The sequence below is a fragment of the Lissotriton vulgaris genome, chromosome 1_1 (genome assembly GCF_964263255.1).
Source record: "Lissotriton vulgaris chromosome 1_1, aLisVul1.2, whole genome shotgun sequence".
NCBI lineage: Eukaryota > Metazoa > Chordata > Amphibia > Caudata > Salamandridae > Lissotriton > Lissotriton vulgaris.
This window is the reverse complement of record NC_141685.1, coordinates 232,615,271-232,634,474: the sequence shown is the minus strand read 5'-3', so window position 1 is coordinate 232,634,474 and position 19,204 is coordinate 232,615,271. Positions and strand designations below refer to the sequence as shown.

The following is a 19,204-nucleotide window of genomic DNA, read 5'->3' as shown; positions in this document are numbered from 1 at the left end:
CATTGTATGGAGTCGCCCCTCTTCAAAGGACACGCTGTTGATCAGGGCCCCCCCACCCCCTGGGATATGATCAGGCGCACACATCCTAAGACTTGGCGAAACACTCAGCTGCGTGATGACCCCCTCCTCTTATCAGCGGGTTGAGGACCTCTATTGTAAAGGTATATGGGGGTGGGATTGAAACGAGGATTACGGGGATGTCTTTTTCCTTATTTCACAATGTTCTGATTGTAATAAAGAGAGATCACATGCCATAAACCAGTGTATAAGAGGCCAGGCCTCCGAGAGGCTGTTAGAGCACCTCGAGACGATACCTTGTTGTCTGATCTGATGTGTTCTGCTCCGTCGGAATAAAACTTCTGTTTCCTGCCTTCTGGTCTCCGGCGCCTGCCTCATTGCTTGGTAAATTTGAATGGTACAAGGGCGGTTAGCGCCGGGCAAATCTTGAGAAAGGTCCTAGCCCTACCTTTTTCCACAAGTGGAGGTAAGGCATAAGTTAGGAGTGAACTTAACACTCTTATGGGCAATTGGACTTCAAATAAAGTGTGGAAGGCAGTAAGGTTACTTTTTTCATGTTATGCAGATTAAACACACAGGGGAATTAGCTCAAATGGTAGAGTGCTCGCTTAGCATGCGAGAGGTAGCGGGATCGATGCCCGCATTCTCCATTATAAAATTTGCATACATTTTATTTTTAACTTGTCATTGCCAAGGTCATTGCAGAGTAAGAACAGAAAAATCACAGATGGCTTTCAAATATGGTCTCATTATAACAACTAAAGTGGTTTAATCAAAAGGGTTCAGGTATTCTTTAGCACGTGAGAGGAATTTGAATTCTCATGCAATCTCAACATGAAGTTCTCACAACTTCCATTTTCATTTTCTCTCATTTTATTTGACACTCTGTCCCCTAAAGGATGTATAAATCTGGCTTTCCTTGCAAAACAAGAGTAGAGGAATATCCAGGATTTGATTTTCTTCACAAAAAGTGATTGGTCTGCATACTGTCTTAAGGAGTGACCCCGGCAAGCTCAGTTGGTAGAGCATGAGACTCTTAAGCTCAGGGTCGTGGGTTCGAGCCCCACGTTGGGCGAAAAAGAGTAATTTTTGCCTGAATATTTCATTGACTCTCATAATATGGAGATTAATCTTGCATTAGACATGCAATAACTCCCAAAAATTGTCCAGGAATGGATTTCCTTCATGAAAAATGATTAGTCTGCATACCATCTTGAAGTGGGAGCCCGGCTAACTCAGTCGGTAGAGCATGAGACTCTTAATCTCAGGGTCGTGGGTTCGAGCCTCACGTTGGGCGAAAATGAGTAATTTTTGCTGGATTATTGCATTGACTCTCATAATCTGGTGAATATTCTTGCATTAGACATGCAATAACTATCACAAATGGTATCTCCCTTGGTTTCTCATTGGTGGGAAATTTAACTTCAAGATTAGGTAGGGTATGAGTCTAGATGAACACACCACAATATCACTCATATTCGAGTAGTAAACAGGCCAACCTGAACTGTAAAACATCCCATAAGTGGAGGTAAGGCATAAGTTAGGAGTGAACTGAACACTGTTATGGGCAATTGGACTTCAAATAAAGTGTGGAAGGCAGTGAGGTTACTTTTTTCATGTTATGCAGATTAAAAACACAGGGGAATTAGCTCAAATGGTAGAGCGCTCGCTTAGCATGCGAGAGGTAGCGGGATCGATGCCCGCATTCTCCATTATAAAATTTGCATACATTTTATTTTTAACTTGTCATTGCCAAGGTCATTGCAGAGTAAGAACAGAAAAATCACAGATGGCTTTCAAATATGGTCTCATTATAACAACTAAAGTGGTTTAATCAAAAGGGTTCAGGTATTCTTTAGCATGTGAGAGGAATTTGAATTATTATGCAATCTCAAAATGAAGTTCTCACAACTTCCATTTTCATTTTCTCTTATTTTGTTTGACACTCTGTCCTCTGAGGGATGTATAAATCTGGCTTTCCTTGCAAAACAAGAGTAGAGGAATATCCAGGATTTGATTTTCTTCACAAAAAGGGATTGGTCTGCATACTGTCTTAAGGAGGGAACCCGGCTAGCTCAGTTGGTAGAGCATGAGACTCTTAATCTCAGGGTCGTGGGTTCGAGCCCCACGTTGGGCGAAAACGAGTAATTTGTGCCTGAATATTGCATTGACTCTCATAATATGGAGATTAATATTGCATTAGACATGCAATAACTCCCAAAAATTGTCCAGGAATGGATTTCCTTCATAAAAAATGATTAGTCTGCATACCATCTTGAAGTGGGAGCCTGGCTAGCTCAGTCGGTAGAGCATGAGACTCTTAATCTCAGGGTCGTGGGTTCGAGCCCCACGTTGGGCGAAAATGAGTAATTTTTGCTGGACTCTCATAATCTGGTGATTATTCTTGCATTAGACATGCAATAACTATCAAAAATGGTATCTCCCTTGGTTTCTCATTGGTGGGAAATTTAACTTCAAGATTAGGTAGGGTATGAGTCTAGATGAACACACCACAATATCACTCATATTCGAGTAGTAAACAGGCCAACCTGAACTGTAAAACATCCCATAAGTGGAGGTAAGGCATAAGTTAGGAGTGAACTGAACACTGTTATGGGCAATTGGACTTCAAATAAAGTGTGGAAGGCAGTGAGGTTACTTTTTTCATGTTATGCAGATTAAAAACACAGGGGAATTAGTTCAAATGGTAGAGCACTCGCTTAGCATGCGAGAGGTAGTGGGATCGATGCCCGCATTCTCCATTATAAAATTTGCATACATTTTATTTTTAACTTGTCATTGCCAAGGTCATTGCAGAGTAAGAACAGAAAAATCACAGATGGCTTTCAAATATGGTCTCATTATAACAACTAAAGTGGTTTAATCAAAAGGGTTCAGGTATTCTTTAGCATGTGAGAGGAATTTGAATTCTTATGCAATCTCAAAATGAAGTTCTCACAAGTTCCATTTTCATTTTCTCTTATTTTTTTTGACACTCTGTCCTCTGAAGGATGTATAAATCTGGCTTTCCTTGCAAAACAAGAGTAGAAGAATATCCAGGATTTGATTTTCTTCACAAAAAGGGATTGGTCTGCATACTGTCTTAAGGAGGGAACCCGGCTAGCTCAGTCGGTAGAGCATGATACTCTTAATCTCAGGGTCGTGGGTTCGAGCCCCACATTGGGCGAAAATGAGTAATTTTTGCCTGAATATTGCATTGACTCTCATAATATGGAGATTAATATTGCATTAGACATGCAATAACTCCCAAAAATTGTCCAGGAATGGATTTCCTTCATAAAAAATGATTAGTCTGCATACCATCTTGAAGTGGGAGCCCGGCTAGCTCAGTCGGTAGAGCATGAGTCTCTTAATCTCAGGGTCGTGGGTTCGAGCCCCACGTTGGGCGAAAATGAGTAATTTTTGCTGGATTATTGCATTGACTCTCATAATCTGGTGAATATTCTTGCATTAGACATGCAATAACTATCAGAAATGGTATCTCCCTTGGTTTCTCATTGGTGGGAAATTTAACTTTAAGATTAGCTAGGGTATGAGTCTAGATGAACACACCGCAATATCACTCATATTCGAGTAGTAAACAGGCCAACCTGAACTGTAAAACATCCCATAAGTGGAGGTAAGGCATAAGTTAGGAGTGAACTTAACACTGTTATGGGCAATTGGACTTCAAATAAAGTGTGGAAGACAGTAAGGTTACTTTTTTCATGTTATGCAGATTAAACACACAGGGGAATTAGCTCAAATGGTAGAGCGCTCGCTTAGCATGCGAGAGGTAGCGGGATCGATGCCCGCATTCTCCATTATAAAATTTGCATACATTTTATTTTTAACTTGTCATTGCCAAGGTCATTGCAGAGTAAGAACAGAAAAATCACAGATGGCTTTCAAATATGGTCTCATTATAACAACTAAAGTGGTTTAATCAAAAGGGTTCAGGTATTCTTTAGCATGTGAGAGGAATTTGAATTCTTATGCAATCTCAAAATGAAGTTCTCACAACTTCTATTTTCATTTTCTCTTATTTTTTTTGACACTCTGTCCTCTGAAGGATGTATAAATCTGGCTTTCCTTGCAAAACAAGAGTAGAGGAATATCCAGGATTTGATTTTCTTCACAAAAAGGGATTGGTCTGCATACTGTCTTAAGGAGGGAGCCCGGCTAGCTCAGTCGGTAGAGCATGAGACTCTTAATCTCAGGGTCGTGGTTTGAGCCCCACGTTGGGCGAAAATGAGTAATTTTTGCCTGAATATTGCATTGACTCTCATAATATGGAGATTAATCTTGCATTATACATGCAATAACTCCCAAAAATTGTCCAGGAATGGATTTCCTTCATAAAAAATGATTAGTCTGCATACCATCTTGAAGTGGGAGCCCGGCTAGCTCAGTCGGTAGAGCATGAGACTCTTAATCTCAGGGTCGTGGGTTCGAGCCCCATGTTGGGCGAAAATGAGTAATTTTTGCCTGAATATTGCATTGACTCTCATAATATGGAGATTAATCTTGCATTAGACCTGCAATAACTCCCAAAAATTGTCCAGGAATGTATTTCCTTCATAAAAAATGATTAGTCTGCATACCATCTTGAAGTGGGAGCCCGGCTATCTCAGTCGGTAGAGCATGAGACTCTTAATCTCAGGGTCGTGGGTTCGAGCCCCACGTTGGGCGAAAACAAGTAATTTTTGCCTGAATATTGCATTGACTCTCATAATATGGAGATTAATCTTGCATTAGACCTGCAATAACTCCCAAAAATTGTCCAGGAATGGATTTCCTTCATAAAAAATGATTAGTCTGCATACAATCTTGAAGTGGGAGCCCGGCTAGCTCAGTCGGTAGAGCATGAGACTCTTAATCTCAGGGTCGTGGGTTCGAGCCCCACGTTGGGTGAAAACGAGTAATTTTTGCCTGAATATTGCATTGACTCTCATAATATGGAGATTAATCTTGCATTAGACATGCAATAACTCCCAAAAATTGTCCAGGAATGGATTTCCTTCATAAAAAATGATTAGTCTGCATACCATCTTGAAGTGGGAGCCCGGCTAGCTCAGTTGGTAGAGCATGAGACTCATAATCTCAGGGTCGTGGGTTCGAGCCCCACGTTGGGCGAAAATGAGTAATTTTTGCTGGACTCTCATAATCTGGTGATTATTCTTGCATTAGACATGCAATAACTATCAAAAATGGTATCTCCCTTGGTTTCTCATTGGTGGGAAATTTAACTTCAAGATTAGGTAGGGTATGAGTCTAGATGAACACACCACAATATCACTCATATTCGAGTAGTAAACAGGCCAACCTGAACTGTAAAACATCCCATAAGTGGAGGTAAGGCATAAGTTAGGAGTGAACTGAACACTGTTATGGGCAATTGGACTTCAAATAAAGTGTGGAAGGCAGTAAGGTTACTTTTCATGTTATGCAGATTAAACACACAGGGGAATTAGCTCAAATGGTAGAGCGCTCGCTTAGCATGCGAGAGGTAGCGGGATCGGTGCCCGCTTTCTCCATTATAAAATTTGCATACGTTTTATTTTTAACTTGTCATTGCCAAGGTCATTGCAGAGTAAGAACAGAAAAATCACAGATGGCTTTCAAATATGGTCTCATTATAACAACTAAAGTGGTTTAATCAAAAGGGTTCAGGTATTCTTTAGCATGTGAGAGGAATTTGAATTCTTATGCAATCTCAAAATGAAGTTCTCACAACTTCCATTTTCATTTAATCTTATTTTTTTTGACACTCTGTCCTCTGAAGGATGTATAGATCTGGCTTTCCTTGCAAAACAAGAGTAGAGAAATATCCAGGATTTGATTTTCTTCACAAAAAGGGATTGGTCTGCACACTGTTTTAAGGAGGGAACCCGGCTAGCTCAGTCGGTAGAGCATGAGACTCTTAATCTCAGGGTCGTGGGTTCGAGCCCCACGTTGGGCAAAAACGAGTAATTTTTGCCTGAATATTGCATTGACTCTCATAATATGGAGATTAATATTGCATTAGACATGCAATAACTCCCAAAAATTGTCCAGGAATGGATTTCCTTCATAAAAAATTATTAGTCTGCATACCATCTTGAAGTGGGAGCCCGGCTAGCTCAGTCGGTAGAGCATGAGACTCTTAATCTCAGGGTCGTGGGTTCGAGCCCCACGTTGGGCGAAAATGAGTAATTTTTGCTGGACTCAATTAATCTGGTGATTATTCTTGCATTAGACATGCAATAACTATCAAAAATGGTATCTCCCTTGGTTTCTCATTGGTGGGAAATTTAACTTCAAGATTAGGTAGGGTATGAGTCTAGATGAACACACCACAATATCACTCATATTCGAGTAGTAAACAGGCCAACCTGAACTGTAAAACATCCCATAAGTGGAGGTAAGGCATAAGTTAGGAGTGAACTGAACACTGTTATGGGCAATTGGACTTCAAATAAAGTGTGGAAGGCAGTGAGGTTACTTTTTTCATGTTATGCAGATTAAAAACACAGGGGAATTAGCTCAAATGGTAGAGCGCTCGCTTAGCCTGCGAGAGGTAGCGGGATCGATGCCCGCATTCTCCATTATAAAATTTGCATACATTTTATTTTTAACTTGTCATTGCCAAGGTCATTGCAGAGTAAGAACAGAAAAATCACAGATGACTTTCAAATATGGTCTCATTATAACAACTAAAGTGGTTTAATCAAAAGGGTTCAGGTATTCTTTAGCATGTGAGAGGAATTTGAATTCTTATGCAATCTCAAAATGAAGTTCTCACAACTTCCATTTTCATTTTCTCTTATTTTTTTTGACACTCTGTCCTCTGAAGGATGTATAAATCTGGCTTTCCTTGCAAAACAAGAGTAGAGGAATATCCAGGATTTGATTTTCTTCACAAAAAGGGATTGGTCTGCATACTGTCTTAAGGAGGGAACCCGGCTAGCTCAGTCGGTAGAGCATGAGACTCTTAATCTCAGGGTCGTGGGTTCGAGCCCCACGTTGGGCGAAAATGAGTAATTTTTGCCTGAATATTGCATTGACTCTCATAATATGGAGATTAATATTGCATTAGACATGCAATAACTCCCAAAAATTGTCCAGGAATGGATTTCCTTCATAAAAAATGATTAGTCTGCATACCATCTTGAAGTGGGAGCCCGGCTAGCTCAGTCGGTAGAGCAGGAGACTCTTAATCTCAGGGTCGTGGGTTCGAGCACCACGTTGGGCGAAAATGAGTAATTTTTGCTGGACTCTCATAATCTGGTGATTATTCTTGCATTAGACATGCAATAACTATCAAAAATGGTATCTCCCTTGGTTTCTCATTGGTGGGAAATTTAACTTCAAGATTAGGTAGGGTATGAGTCTAGATGAACACACCACAATATCACTCATATTCGAGTAGTAAACAGGCCAACCTGAACTGTAAAACATCCCATAAGTGGAGGTAAGGCATAAGTTAGGAGTGAACTGAACACTGTTATGGGCAATTGGACTTCAAATAAAGTGTGGAAGGCAGTGAGGTTACTTCGAGCCCCACGTTGGGCGAAAATGAGTAATTTTTGCTGGATTCTCATAATCTGGTGATTATTCTTGCATTAGACATGCAATAACTATCAAAAATGGTATCTCCCTTGGTTTCTCATTGGTGGGAAATTTAACTTCAAGATTAGGTAGGGTATGAGACTAGATGAACACACCACAATATCACTCATATTCGAGTAGTAAACAGGCCAACCTGAACTGTAAAACATCCCATAAGTGGAGGTAAGGCATAAGTTAGGAGTGAACTAAACACTGTTATGGGCAATTGGATTTCAAATAAAGTGTGGAAGGCAGTAAGGTTACTTTTTTCATGTTATGCAGATTAAACGCACAGGGGAATTAGCTCAATTGGTACAGCGCTCGCTTAGCTTGCGAGAGGTAGCGGGATCGATGCCCGCATTCTCCATTATAAAATTTGCATACATTTTATTTTTAACTTGTCATTGCCAAGGTCATTGCAGAGTAAGAACAGAAAAATCACAGATGGCTTTCAAATATGGTCTCATTATAACAACTAAAGTGGTTTAATCAAAAGGGTTCAGGTATTCTTTAGCATGTGAGAGGAATTTGAATTCTTATGCAATCTCGAAATGAAGTTCTCACAACTTCCATTTTCATTTTCTCTTATTTTTTTTGACACTCTGTCCTCTGAAGGATGTATAAATCTGGCTTTCCTTGCAAAACAAGAGTAGAGGAATATCCAGGATTTGATTTTCTTCACAAAAAGGGATTGGTCTGCATACTGTCTTAAGGAGGGAACCCAGCTAGCTCAGTTGGTAGAGCATGAGACTCTTAATCTCAGGGTCGTGGGTTCGAGCCCCACGTTGGGCGAAAACGAGTAATTTTTGCCTGAATATTGCATTGACTCTCATAATATGGAGATTAATATTGCATTAGACATGCAATAACTCCCAAAAATTGTCCAGGAATGGATTTCCTTCATAAAAAATGATTAGTCTGCATACCATCTTGAAGTGGGAGCCTGGCTAGCTCAGTCGGTAGAGCATGAGACTCTTAATCTCAGGGTCGTGGGTTCGAGCCCCACGTTGGGCGAAAATGAGTAATTTTTGCTGGACTCTCATAATCTGGTGATTATTCTTGCATTAGACATGCAATAACTATCAAAAATGGTATCTCCCTTGGTTTCTCATTGGTGGGAAATTTAACTTCAAGATTAGGTAGGGTATGAGTCTAGATGAACACACCACAATATCACTCATATTCGAGTAGTAAACAGGCCAACCTGAACTGTAAAACATCCCATAAGTGGAGGTAAGGCATAAGTTAGGAGTGAACTGAACACTGTTATGGGCAATTGGACTTCAAATAAAGTGTGGAAGGCAGTGAGGTTACTTTTTTCATGTTATGCAGATTAAAAACACAGGGGAATTAGCTCAAATGGTAGAGCGCTCGCTTAGCATGCGAGAGGTAGTGGGATCGATGCCCGCATTCTCCATTATAAAATTTGCATACATTTTATTTTTAACTTGTCATTGCCAAGGTCATTGCAGAGTAAGAACAGAAAAATCACAGATGGCTTTCAAATATGGTCTCATTATAACAACTAAAGTGGTTTAATCAAAAGGGTTCAGGTATTCTTTAGCATGTGAGAGGAATTTGAATTCTTATGCAATCTCAAAATGAAGTTCTCACAAGTTCCATTTTCATTTTCTCTTATTTTTTTTGACACTCTGTCCTCTGAAGGATGTATAAATCTGGCTTTCCTTGCAAAACAAGAGTAGAAGAATATCCAGGATTTGATTTTCTTCACAAAAAGGGATTGGTCTGCATACTGTCTTAAGGAGGGAACCCGGCTAGCTCAGTCGGTAGAGCATGATACTCTTAATCTCAGGGTCGTGGGTTCGAGCCCCACAATGGGCAAAAATGAGTAATTTTTGCCTGAATATTGCATTGACTCTCATAATATGGAGATTAATATTGCATTAGACATGCAATAACTCCCAAAAATTGTCCAGGAATGGATTTCCTTCATAAAAAATGATTAGTCTGCATACCATCTTGAAGTGGGAGCCCGGCTAGCTCAGTCGGTACAGAGCATGAGTATCTTAATCTCAGGGTCGTGGGTTCGAGCCCCACGTTGGGCGAAAATGAGTAATTTTTGCTGGATTATTGCATTGACTCTCATTATCTGGTGAATATTCTTGCATTAGACATGCAATAACTATCAGAAATGGTATCTCCCTTGGTTTCTCATTGGTGGGAAATTTAACTTTAAGATTAGCTAGGGTATGAGTCTAGATGAACACACCGCAATATCACTCATATTCGAGTAGTAAAGAGGCCAACCTGAACTGTAAAACATCCCATAAGTGGAGGTAAGGCATAAGTTAGGAGTGAACTTAACACTGTTATGGGCAATTGGACTTCAAATAAAGTGTGGAAGGCAGTAAGGTTACTTTTTTCATGTTATGCAGATTAAACACACAGGGGAATTAGCTCAAATGGTAGAGCGCTCGCTTAGCATGCGAGAGGTAGCGGGATCGATGCCCGCATTCTCCATTATAAAATTTGCATACATTTTATTTTTAACTTGTCATTGCCAAGGTCATTGCAGAGTAAGAACAGAAAAATCACAGATGGCTTTCAAATATGGTCTCATTATAACAACTAAAGTGGTTTAATCAAAAGGGTTCAGGTATTCTTTAGCATGTGAGAGGAATTTGAATTCTTATGCAATCTCAAAATGAAGTTCTCACAACTTCCATTTTCATTTTCTCTTATTTTTTTTGACACTCTGTCCTCTGAAGGATGTATAAATCTGGCTTTCCTTGCAAAACAAGAGTAGAAGAATATCCAGGATTTGATTTTCTTCACAAAAAGGGATTGGTCTGCATACTGTCTTAAGGAGGGAACCCGGCTAGCTCAGTCTGTAGAGCATGAGACTCTTAATCTCAGGGTCGTGGGTTCGAGCCCCACATTGGGCGAAAATGAGTAATTTTTGCCTGAATATTGCATTGACTCTCATAATATGGAGATTAATATTGCATTAGACATGCAATAACTCCCAAAAATTGTCCAGGAATGGATTTCCTTCATAAAAAATGATTAGTCTGCATACCATCTTGAAGTGGGAGCCTGGCTAGCTCAGTCGGTAGAGCATGAGTCTCTTAATCTCAGGGTCGTGGGTTCGAGCCCCACGTTGGGCGAAAATGAGTAATTTTTGCTGGATTATTGCATTGACTCTCATAATCTGGTGAATATTCTTGCATTAGACATGCAATAACTATCAGAAATGGTATCTCCCTTGGTTTCTCATTGGTGGGAAATTTAACTTTAAGATTAGCTAGGGTATGAGTCTAGATGAACACACCGCAATATCACTCATAATCGAGCAGTAAACAGGCCAACCTGAACTGTAAAACATCCCATAAGTGAAGGTAAGGCATAAGTTAGGAGTGAACTTAACACTGTTATGGGCAGTTGGACTTCAAATAAAGTGTGGAAGGCAGTAAGGTTACTTTTTTCATGTTATGCAGATTAAACACACAGGGGAATTAGCTCAAATGGTAGAGCGCTCGCTTAGCATGCGAGAGGTAGCAGGATCGATGCCCTCATTCTCCATTATAAAATTTGCATACATTTTATTTTTAACTTGTCATTGCCAAGGTCATTGCAGAGTAAGAACAGAAAAATCACAGATGGCTTTCAAATATGGTCTCATTATAACAACTAAAGTGGTTTAATCAAAAGGGTTCAGGTATTCTTTAGCATGTGAGAGGAATTTGAATTCTTATGCAATCTCAAAATGAAGTTCTCACAACTTCTATTTTCATTTTCTCTTATTTTTTTTGACACTCTGTCCTCTGAAGGATGTATAAATCTGGCTTTCCTTGCAAAACAAGAGTAGAGGAATATCCAGGATTTGATTTTCTTCACAAAAAGGGATTGGTCTGCATACTGTCTTAAGGAGGGAGCCCGGCTAGCTCAGTCGGTAGAGCATGAGACTCTTAATCTCAGGGTCGTGGTTCGAGCCCCACGTTGGGCGAAAATGAGTAATTTTTGCCTGAATATTGCATTGACTCTCATAATATGGAGATTAATCTTGCATTATACATGCAATAACTCCCAAAAATTGTCCAGGAATGGATTTCCTTCATAAAAAATGATTAGTCTGCATACCATCTTGAAGTGGGAGCCCGGCTAGCTCAGTCGGTAGAGCATGAGACTCTTAATCTCAGGGTCGTGGGTTCGAGCACCACGTTGGGCAAAAACGAGTAATTTTTGCCTGAATATTGCATTGACTCTCATAATATGGAGATTAATCTTGCATTATACATGCAATAACTCCCAAAAATTGTCCAGGAATGGATTTCCTTCATAAAAAATGATTAGTCTGCATACCATCTTGAAGTGGGAGCCCGGCTGGCTCAGTCGGTAGAGCATGAGACTCTTAATCTCAGGGTCGTGGGTTCGAGCCCCATGTTGGGCGAAAATGAGTAATTTTTGCCTGAATATTGCATTGACTCTCATAATATGGAGATTAATCTTGCATTAGACCTGCAATAACTCCCAAAAATTGTCCAGGAATGTATTTCCTTCATAAAAAATGATTAGTCTGCATACCATCTTGAAGTGAGAGCCCGGCTAGCTCAGTCGGTAGAGCATGAGACTCTTAATCTCAGGGTCGTGGGTTCGAGCCCCACGTTGGGCGAAAACGAGTAATTTTTGCCTGAATATTGCATTGACTCTCATAATATGGAGATTAATCTTGCATTAGACCTGCAATAACTCCCAAAAATTGTCCAGGAATGGATTTCCTTCATAAAAAATGATTAGTCTGCATACAATCTTGAAGTGGGAGCCCGGCTAGCTCAGTCGGTAGAGCATGAGACTCTTAATCTCAGGGTCGTGGGTTCGAGCCCCACGTTGGGCGAAAATGAGTAATTTTTGCTGGATTATTGCATTGACTCTCATAATCTGGTGAATATTCTTGCATTAGACATGCAATAACTATCAGAAATGGTATCTCCCTTGGTTTCTCATTGGTGGGAAATTTAACTTCAAGATTAGCTAGGGTATGAGTCTAGATGAACACACCGCAATATCACTCATATTCGAGTAGTAAACAGGCCAACCTGAACTGTAAAACATCCCATAAGTGGAGGTAAGGCATAAGTTAGGAGTGAACTTAACACTGTTATGGGCAATTGGACTTCAAATAAAGTGCGGAAGGCAGTAAGGTTACTTTTTTCATGTTATGCAGATTAACCACACAGGGGAATTAGCTCAAATGGTAGAGCGCTCGCTTAGCATGCGAGAGGTAGCGGGATCGATGCCCGCATTCTCCATTATAAAATGTGCATACATTTTATTTTTAACTTGTCATTGCCAAGGTCATTGCAGAGTAAGAACAGAAAAATCACAGATGGCTTTCAAATATGGTCTCATTATAACAACTAAAGTGGTTTAATCAAAAGGGTTCAGGTATTCTTTAGCATGTGAGAGGAATTTGAATTCTTATGCAATCTCAAAATGAAGTTCTCACAACTTCCATTTTCATTTTCTCTTATTTTTTTTGACACTCTGTCCTCTGAAGGATGTATAAATCTGGCTTTCCTTGCAAAACAAGAGTAGAGGAATATCCAGGATTTGATTTTCTTCACAAAAAGGGATTGGTCTGCATACTGTCTTAAGGAGGGAACCCGGCTAGCTCAGTCGGTAGAGCATGAGACTCTTAATCTCAGGGTTGTGGGTTCGAGCCCCACGTTGGGCGAAAACGAGAAATTTTTGCCTGAATATTGCATTGACTCTCATAATATGGAGATTAATCTTGCATTAGACATGCAATAACTCCCAAAAATTGTCCAGGAATGGATTTCCTTCATAAAAAATGATTAGTCTGCATACCATCTTGAAGTGGGAGCCCGGCTAGCTCAGTCGGTAGAGCATGAGACTCATAATCTCAGGGTCGTGGGTTCGAGCCCCACGTTGGGCGAAAATGAGTAATTTTTGCTGGACTCTCATAATCTGGTGATTATTCTTGCATTAGACATGCAATAACTATCAAAAATGGTATCTCCCTTGGTTTCTCATTGGTGGGAAATTTAACTTCAAGATTAGGTAGGGTATGAGTCTAGATGAAAACACCACAATATCACTCATATTCGAGTAGTAAACAGGCCAACCTGAACTGTAAAACATCCCATAAGTGGAGGTAAGGCATAAGTTAGGAGTGAACTGAACACTGTTATGGGCAATTGGACTTCAAATAAAGTGTGGAAGGCAGTAAGGTTACTTTTCATGTTATGCAGATTAAACACACAGGGGAATTAGCTCAAATGGTAGAGCGCTCGCTTAGCATGCGAGAGGTAGCGGGATCGATGCCCGCATTCTCCATTATAAAATTTGCATACATTTTATTTTTAACTTGTCATTGCCAAGGTCATTGCAGAGTAAGAACAGAAAAATCACAGATGGCTTTCAAATATGGTCTCATTATAACAACTAAAGTGGTTTAATCAAAAGGGTTCAGCTATTCTTTAGCATGTGAGAGGAATTTGAATTCTTATGCAATCTCAAAATGAAGTTCTCACAACTTCCATTTTCATTTTCTCTTATTTTTTTTGACACTCTGTCCTCTGAAGGATGTATAAATCTGGCTTTCCTTGCAAAACAAGAGTAGAGGAATATCCAGGATTTGATTTTCTTCACAAAAAGGGATTGGTCTGCATACTGTCTTAAGGAGGGAACCCGGCTAGCTCAGTCGGTAGAGCATGAGACTCTTAATCTCAGGCTCGTGTGTTCGAGCCCCACGTTGGGCGAAAATGAGTAATTCTTGCCTGAATATTGCATTGACTCTCATATTATGGAGATTAATATTGCATTAGACATGCAATAACTCCCAAAAATTGTCCAGGAATGGATTTCCTTCATAAAAAATGATTAGTCTGCATACCATCTTGAAGTGGGAGCCTGGCTAGCTCAGTCGGCAGAGCATGAGACTCTTAATCTCAGGGTCCTAGGTTCGAGCCCCACGTTGGGTGAAAATGAGTAATTTTTGCTGGACTCTCATAATCTGGTGATTATTCTTGCATTAGACATGCAATAACTATCAAAAATGGTATCTCCCTTGGTTTCTCATTGGTGGGAAATTTAACTTCAAGATTAGGTAGGGTATGAGTCTAGATGAACACACCACAATATCACTCATATTCGAGTAGTAAACAGGCCAACCTGAACTGTAAAACATCCCATAAGTGGAGGTAAGGCATAAGTTAGGAGTGAACTGAACACTGTTATGGGCAATTGGACTTCAAATAAAGTGTGGAAGGCAGTGAGGTTACTTTTTTCATGTTATGCAGATTAAAAACACAGTGGAATTAGCTCTAATGGTATAGCGCTCGCTTAGCATGCGAGAGGTAGCGGGATTGATGCCTGCATTCTCCATTATAAAATTTGCATACATTTTATTTTTAACTTGTCATTGCCAAGGTCATTGCAGAGTAAGAACAGAAAAATCACAGATGGCTTTCAAATATGGTCTCATTATAACAACTAAAGTGGTTTAATCAAAAGGGTTCAGGTATTCTTTAGCATGTGAGAGGAATTTGAATTCTTATGCAATCTCGAAATGAAGTTCTCACAACTTCCATTTTCATTTTCTCTTATTTTTTTTGACACTCTGTCCTCTGAAGGATGTATAAATCTGGCTTTCCTTGCAAAACAAAAGTAGAGGAATATCCAGGATTTGATTTTCTTCACAAAAAGGGATTGGTCTGCATACTGTCTTAAGGAGGGAACCCGGCTAGCTCAGTCGGTAGAGCATGAGACTCTTAATCTCAGGGTCGTGGGTTCGAGCCCCACGTTGGGCGAAAATGATTAATTTTTGCCTAAATATTGCATTGACTCTCATAATATGGAGATTAATATTGCATTAGACATGCAATAACTCCCAAAAATTGTCCAGGAATTGATTTCCTTCATAAAAAATGATTAGTCTGCATACCATCTTGAAGTGGGAGCCCGGCTAGCTCAGTCGGTAGAGCATGAGACTCTTAATCTCAGGGTCGTGGGTTCGAGCCTCACGTTGGGCGAAAATGAGTAATTTTTGCTGGATTATTGCATTGACTCTCATAATCTGGTGAATATTCTTGCATTAGACATGCAATAACTATCAAAAATGGTATCTCCCTTGGTTTCTCATTGGTGGGAAATTTAACTTCAAGATTAGCTAGGGTATGAGTCTAGATGAACACACCGTAATATCACTCATATTCGAGTAGTAAACAGGCCAACCTGAACTGTAAAACATCCCATAAGTGGAGGTAAGGCATAAATTAGGAGTGAACTTAACACTGTTATGGGCAATTGGACTTCAAATAAAGTGTGGAAGGCAGTAAGGTTACTTTTCATGTTATGCAGATTAAACACACAGGGGAATTAGCTCAAATGGTAGAGCGCTCGCTTAGCATGCGAGAGGTAGTGGGATCGTTGCCCGCATTCTCCATTATAAAATTTGCATACGTTTTATTTTTAACTTGTCATTGCCAAGGTCATTGCAGAGTAAGAACAGAAAAATCACAGATGGCTTTCAAACATGGTCTCATTATAACAACTAAAGTGGTTTAATCAAAAGGGTTTAGGTATTCTTTAGCATGTGAGAGGAATTTGAATTCTTATGCAATCTCAAAATGAAGTTCTCACAACTTCCATTTTCATTTTCTCTTATTTTTTTTTAAACTCTGTCCTCTGAGGGATGTATAAATCTGGCTTTCCTTGCAAAACAAGAGTAGAGGAATATCCAGGATTTGATTTTCTTCACAAAAAGGGATTGGTCTGCATACTGTCTTAAGGAGGGAACCCGGCTAGCTCAGTCGGTAGAGCATGAGACTCTTAATCTCAGGGTCGTGGGTTCGAGCCCCACGTTGGGCGAAAACGAGTAATTTTTGCCTGAATATTGCATTGACTCTCATAATATGGAGATTAATATTGCATTAGATATGCAATAACTCCCAAAAATTGTCCAGGAATGGATTTCCTTCATAAAAAATGATTAGTCTGCATACCATCTTGAAGTGGGAGCCCGGCTAGCTCAGTCGGTAGAGCATGAGACTCATAATCTCAGGGTCGTGGGTTCGAGCCCCACGTTGGGCGAAAATGAGTAATTTTTGCTGGACTCTCATAATCTGGTGATTATTCTTGCATTAGACATGCAATAACTATCAAAAATGGTATCTCCCTTGGTTTCTCATTGGTGGGAAATTTAACTTCAAGATTAGGTAGGGTATGAGTCTAGATGAACACACCACAATATCACTCATATTCGAGTAGTAAACAGGCCAACCTGAACTGTAAAACATCCCATAAGTGGAGGTAAGGCATAAGTTAGGAGTGAACTGAACACTGTTATGGGCAATTGGACTTCAAATAAAGTGTGGAAGGCAGTAAGGTTACTTTTCATGTTATGCAGATTAAACACACAGGGGAATTAGCTCAAATGGTAGAGCGCTCGCTTAGCATGCGAGAGGTAGCGGGATCGGTGCCCGCATTCTCCATTATAAAATTTGCATACGTTTTATTTTTAACTTGTCATTGCCAAGGTCATTGCAGAGTAAGAACAGAAAAATCACAGATGGCTTTCAAATATGGTCTCATTATAACAACTAAAGTGGTTTAATCAAAAGGGTTCAGGTATTCTTTAGCATGTGAGAGGAATTTGAATTCTTATGCAATCTCAAAATGAAGTTCTCACAACTTCCATTTTCATTTTCTCTTATTTTTTTGACACTCTGTCCTCTGAGGGATGTATAAATCTGGCTTTCCTTGCAAAACAAGAGTAGAGGAATATCCAGGATTTGATTTTCTTCACAAAAAGGGATTGGTCTGCACACTGTCTTAAGGAGGGAACCCGGCTAGCTCAGTCGGTAGAGCATGAGACTCTTAATCTCAGGGTCGTGGGTTCGAGCCCCACGTTGGGCCAAAACGAGTAATTTTTGCCTGAATATTGCATTGACTCTCATAATATGGAGATTAATATTGCATTAGACATGCAATAACTCCCAAAAATTGTCCAGGAATGGATTTCCTTCATAAAAAATTATTAGTCTGCATACCATCTTGAAGTGGGAGCCCGGCTAGCTCAGTCGGTAGAGCATGAGACTCTTAATCTCAGGGTCGTGGGTTCGAGCCCCACGTTGGGCGAAAATGAGTAATTTTTGCTGGACTCTCATAATCTGGTGATTATTCTTGCATTAGACATGCAATAACTATCAAAAATGGTATCTCCCTTGGTTTCTCATTGGTGGGAAATTTAACTTCAAGATTAGGTAGGGTATGAGTCTAGATGAACACACCACAATATCACTCATATTCGAGTAGTAAACAGGCCAACCTAAACTGTAAAACATCCCATAAGTGGAGGTAAGGCATAAGTTAGGAGTGAACTGAACATTGTTATGGGCAATTGGACTTCAAATAAAGTGTGGAAGGCAGTGAAGTTACTTTTTTCATGTTAAGCAGATTAAAACACAGGGGAATAAGCTCAAATGGTAGAGCGCTCGCTTAGCATGTGAGAGGTAGCGGGATTGATGCCTGCATTCTCCATTATAAAATTTGCATACATTTTATTTTTAACTTGTCATTGCCAAGGTCATTGCAGAGTAAGAACAGAAAAATCACAGATGGCTTTCAAATATGGTCTCATTATAACAACTAAAGTGGTTTAATCAAAAGGGTTCAGGTATTCTTTAGCATGTGAGAGGAATTTGAATTCTTATGCAATCTCGAAATGAAGTTCTCACAACTTCCATTTTCATTTTCTCTTATTTTTTTTTGACACTCTGTCCTCTGAAGGATGTATAAATCTGGCTTTCCTTGCAAAACAAAAGTAGAGGAATATCCAGGATTTGATTTTCTTCACAAAAAGGGATTGGTCTGCATACTGTCTTAAGGAGGGAACCCGGCTAGCTCAGTCGGTAGAGCATGAGACTCTTAATCTCAGGGTCGTGGGTTCGAGCCCCACGTTGGGCGAAAATGAGTAATTTTTGCCTAAATATTGCATTGACTCTCATAATATGGAGATTAATATTGCATTAGACATGCAATAACTCCCATAAATTGTCCAGGAATTGATTTCCTTCATAAAAAATGATTAGTCTGCATACCATCTTGAAATGGGAGCCCGGCTAGCTCAGTCGGTAGAGCATGAGACTCTTAATCTCAGGGTCGTGGGTTCGAGCCTCACGTTGGGCGAAAATGAGTAATTTTTGCTGGATTATTGCATTGACTCTCATAATCTGGTGAATATTCTTGCATTAGACATGCAATAACTATCAAAAATGGTATCTCCCTTGGTTTCTCATTGGTGGGAAATTTAACTTCAAGATTAGCTAGGGTATGAGTCTAGATGAACACACCGTAATATCACTCATATTCGAGTAGTAAACAGGCCAACCTGAACTGTAAAACATCCCATAAGTGGAGGTAAGGCATAAATTAGGAGTGAACTTAACACTGTTATGGGCAATTGGACTTCAAATAAAGTGTGGAAGGCAGTAAGGTTACTTTTCATGTTATGCAGATTAAACACACAGGGGAATTAGCTCAAATGGTAGAGCGCTCGCTTAGCATGCGAGAGGTAGTGGGATCGTTGCCCGCATTCTCCATTATAAAATTT

At 39.8% G+C, this 19,204-nt stretch overlaps 12 non-coding genes across 12 annotated transcripts; all 12 read left to right on the top strand.

Moving 5' to 3' along the window:
- The first annotated feature begins 1,657 nt into the window (after positions 1 to 1,657).
- TRNAA-AGC (transfer RNA alanine (anticodon AGC)) lies at positions 1,658 to 1,730 on the top strand. Its single transcript has one exon. It is a non-coding gene; the product is annotated as a tRNA-Ala (tRNA).
- Positions 1,731 to 3,769: 2,039 nt separating this feature from the next.
- On the top strand, positions 3,770 to 3,842 carry TRNAA-AGC (transfer RNA alanine (anticodon AGC)). Its single transcript has one exon. It is a non-coding gene; the product is annotated as a tRNA-Ala (tRNA).
- Positions 3,843 to 5,081: 1,239 nt separating this feature from the next.
- Positions 5,082 to 5,154, top strand: TRNAM-CAU (transfer RNA methionine (anticodon CAU)). The gene has a single exon. It is a non-coding gene; the product is annotated as a tRNA-Met (tRNA).
- A 975-nt stretch (positions 5,155 to 6,129) lies between these two features.
- On the top strand, positions 6,130 to 6,202 carry TRNAK-CUU (transfer RNA lysine (anticodon CUU)). The gene has a single exon. It is a non-coding gene; the product is annotated as a tRNA-Lys (tRNA).
- Positions 6,203 to 10,016: 3,814 nt separating this feature from the next.
- TRNAA-AGC (transfer RNA alanine (anticodon AGC)) lies at positions 10,017 to 10,089 on the top strand. The gene has a single exon. It is a non-coding gene; the product is annotated as a tRNA-Ala (tRNA).
- A 2,079-nt stretch (positions 10,090 to 12,168) lies between these two features.
- Positions 12,169 to 12,241, top strand: TRNAK-CUU (transfer RNA lysine (anticodon CUU)). The gene has a single exon. It is a non-coding gene; the product is annotated as a tRNA-Lys (tRNA).
- A 149-nt stretch (positions 12,242 to 12,390) lies between these two features.
- Positions 12,391 to 12,463, top strand: TRNAK-CUU (transfer RNA lysine (anticodon CUU)). The gene has a single exon. It is a non-coding gene; the product is annotated as a tRNA-Lys (tRNA).
- Positions 12,464 to 12,805: 342 nt separating this feature from the next.
- TRNAA-AGC (transfer RNA alanine (anticodon AGC)) lies at positions 12,806 to 12,878 on the top strand. The gene has a single exon. It is a non-coding gene; the product is annotated as a tRNA-Ala (tRNA).
- A 574-nt stretch (positions 12,879 to 13,452) lies between these two features.
- Positions 13,453 to 13,525, top strand: TRNAM-CAU (transfer RNA methionine (anticodon CAU)). Its single transcript has one exon. It is a non-coding gene; the product is annotated as a tRNA-Met (tRNA).
- Positions 13,526 to 13,853: 328 nt separating this feature from the next.
- Positions 13,854 to 13,926, top strand: TRNAA-AGC (transfer RNA alanine (anticodon AGC)). The gene has a single exon. It is a non-coding gene; the product is annotated as a tRNA-Ala (tRNA).
- Positions 13,927 to 16,610: 2,684 nt separating this feature from the next.
- TRNAM-CAU (transfer RNA methionine (anticodon CAU)) lies at positions 16,611 to 16,683 on the top strand. The gene has a single exon. It is a non-coding gene; the product is annotated as a tRNA-Met (tRNA).
- A 974-nt stretch (positions 16,684 to 17,657) lies between these two features.
- TRNAK-CUU (transfer RNA lysine (anticodon CUU)) lies at positions 17,658 to 17,730 on the top strand. Its single transcript has one exon. It is a non-coding gene; the product is annotated as a tRNA-Lys (tRNA).
- Positions 17,731 to 19,204: the final 1,474 nt, after the last annotated feature.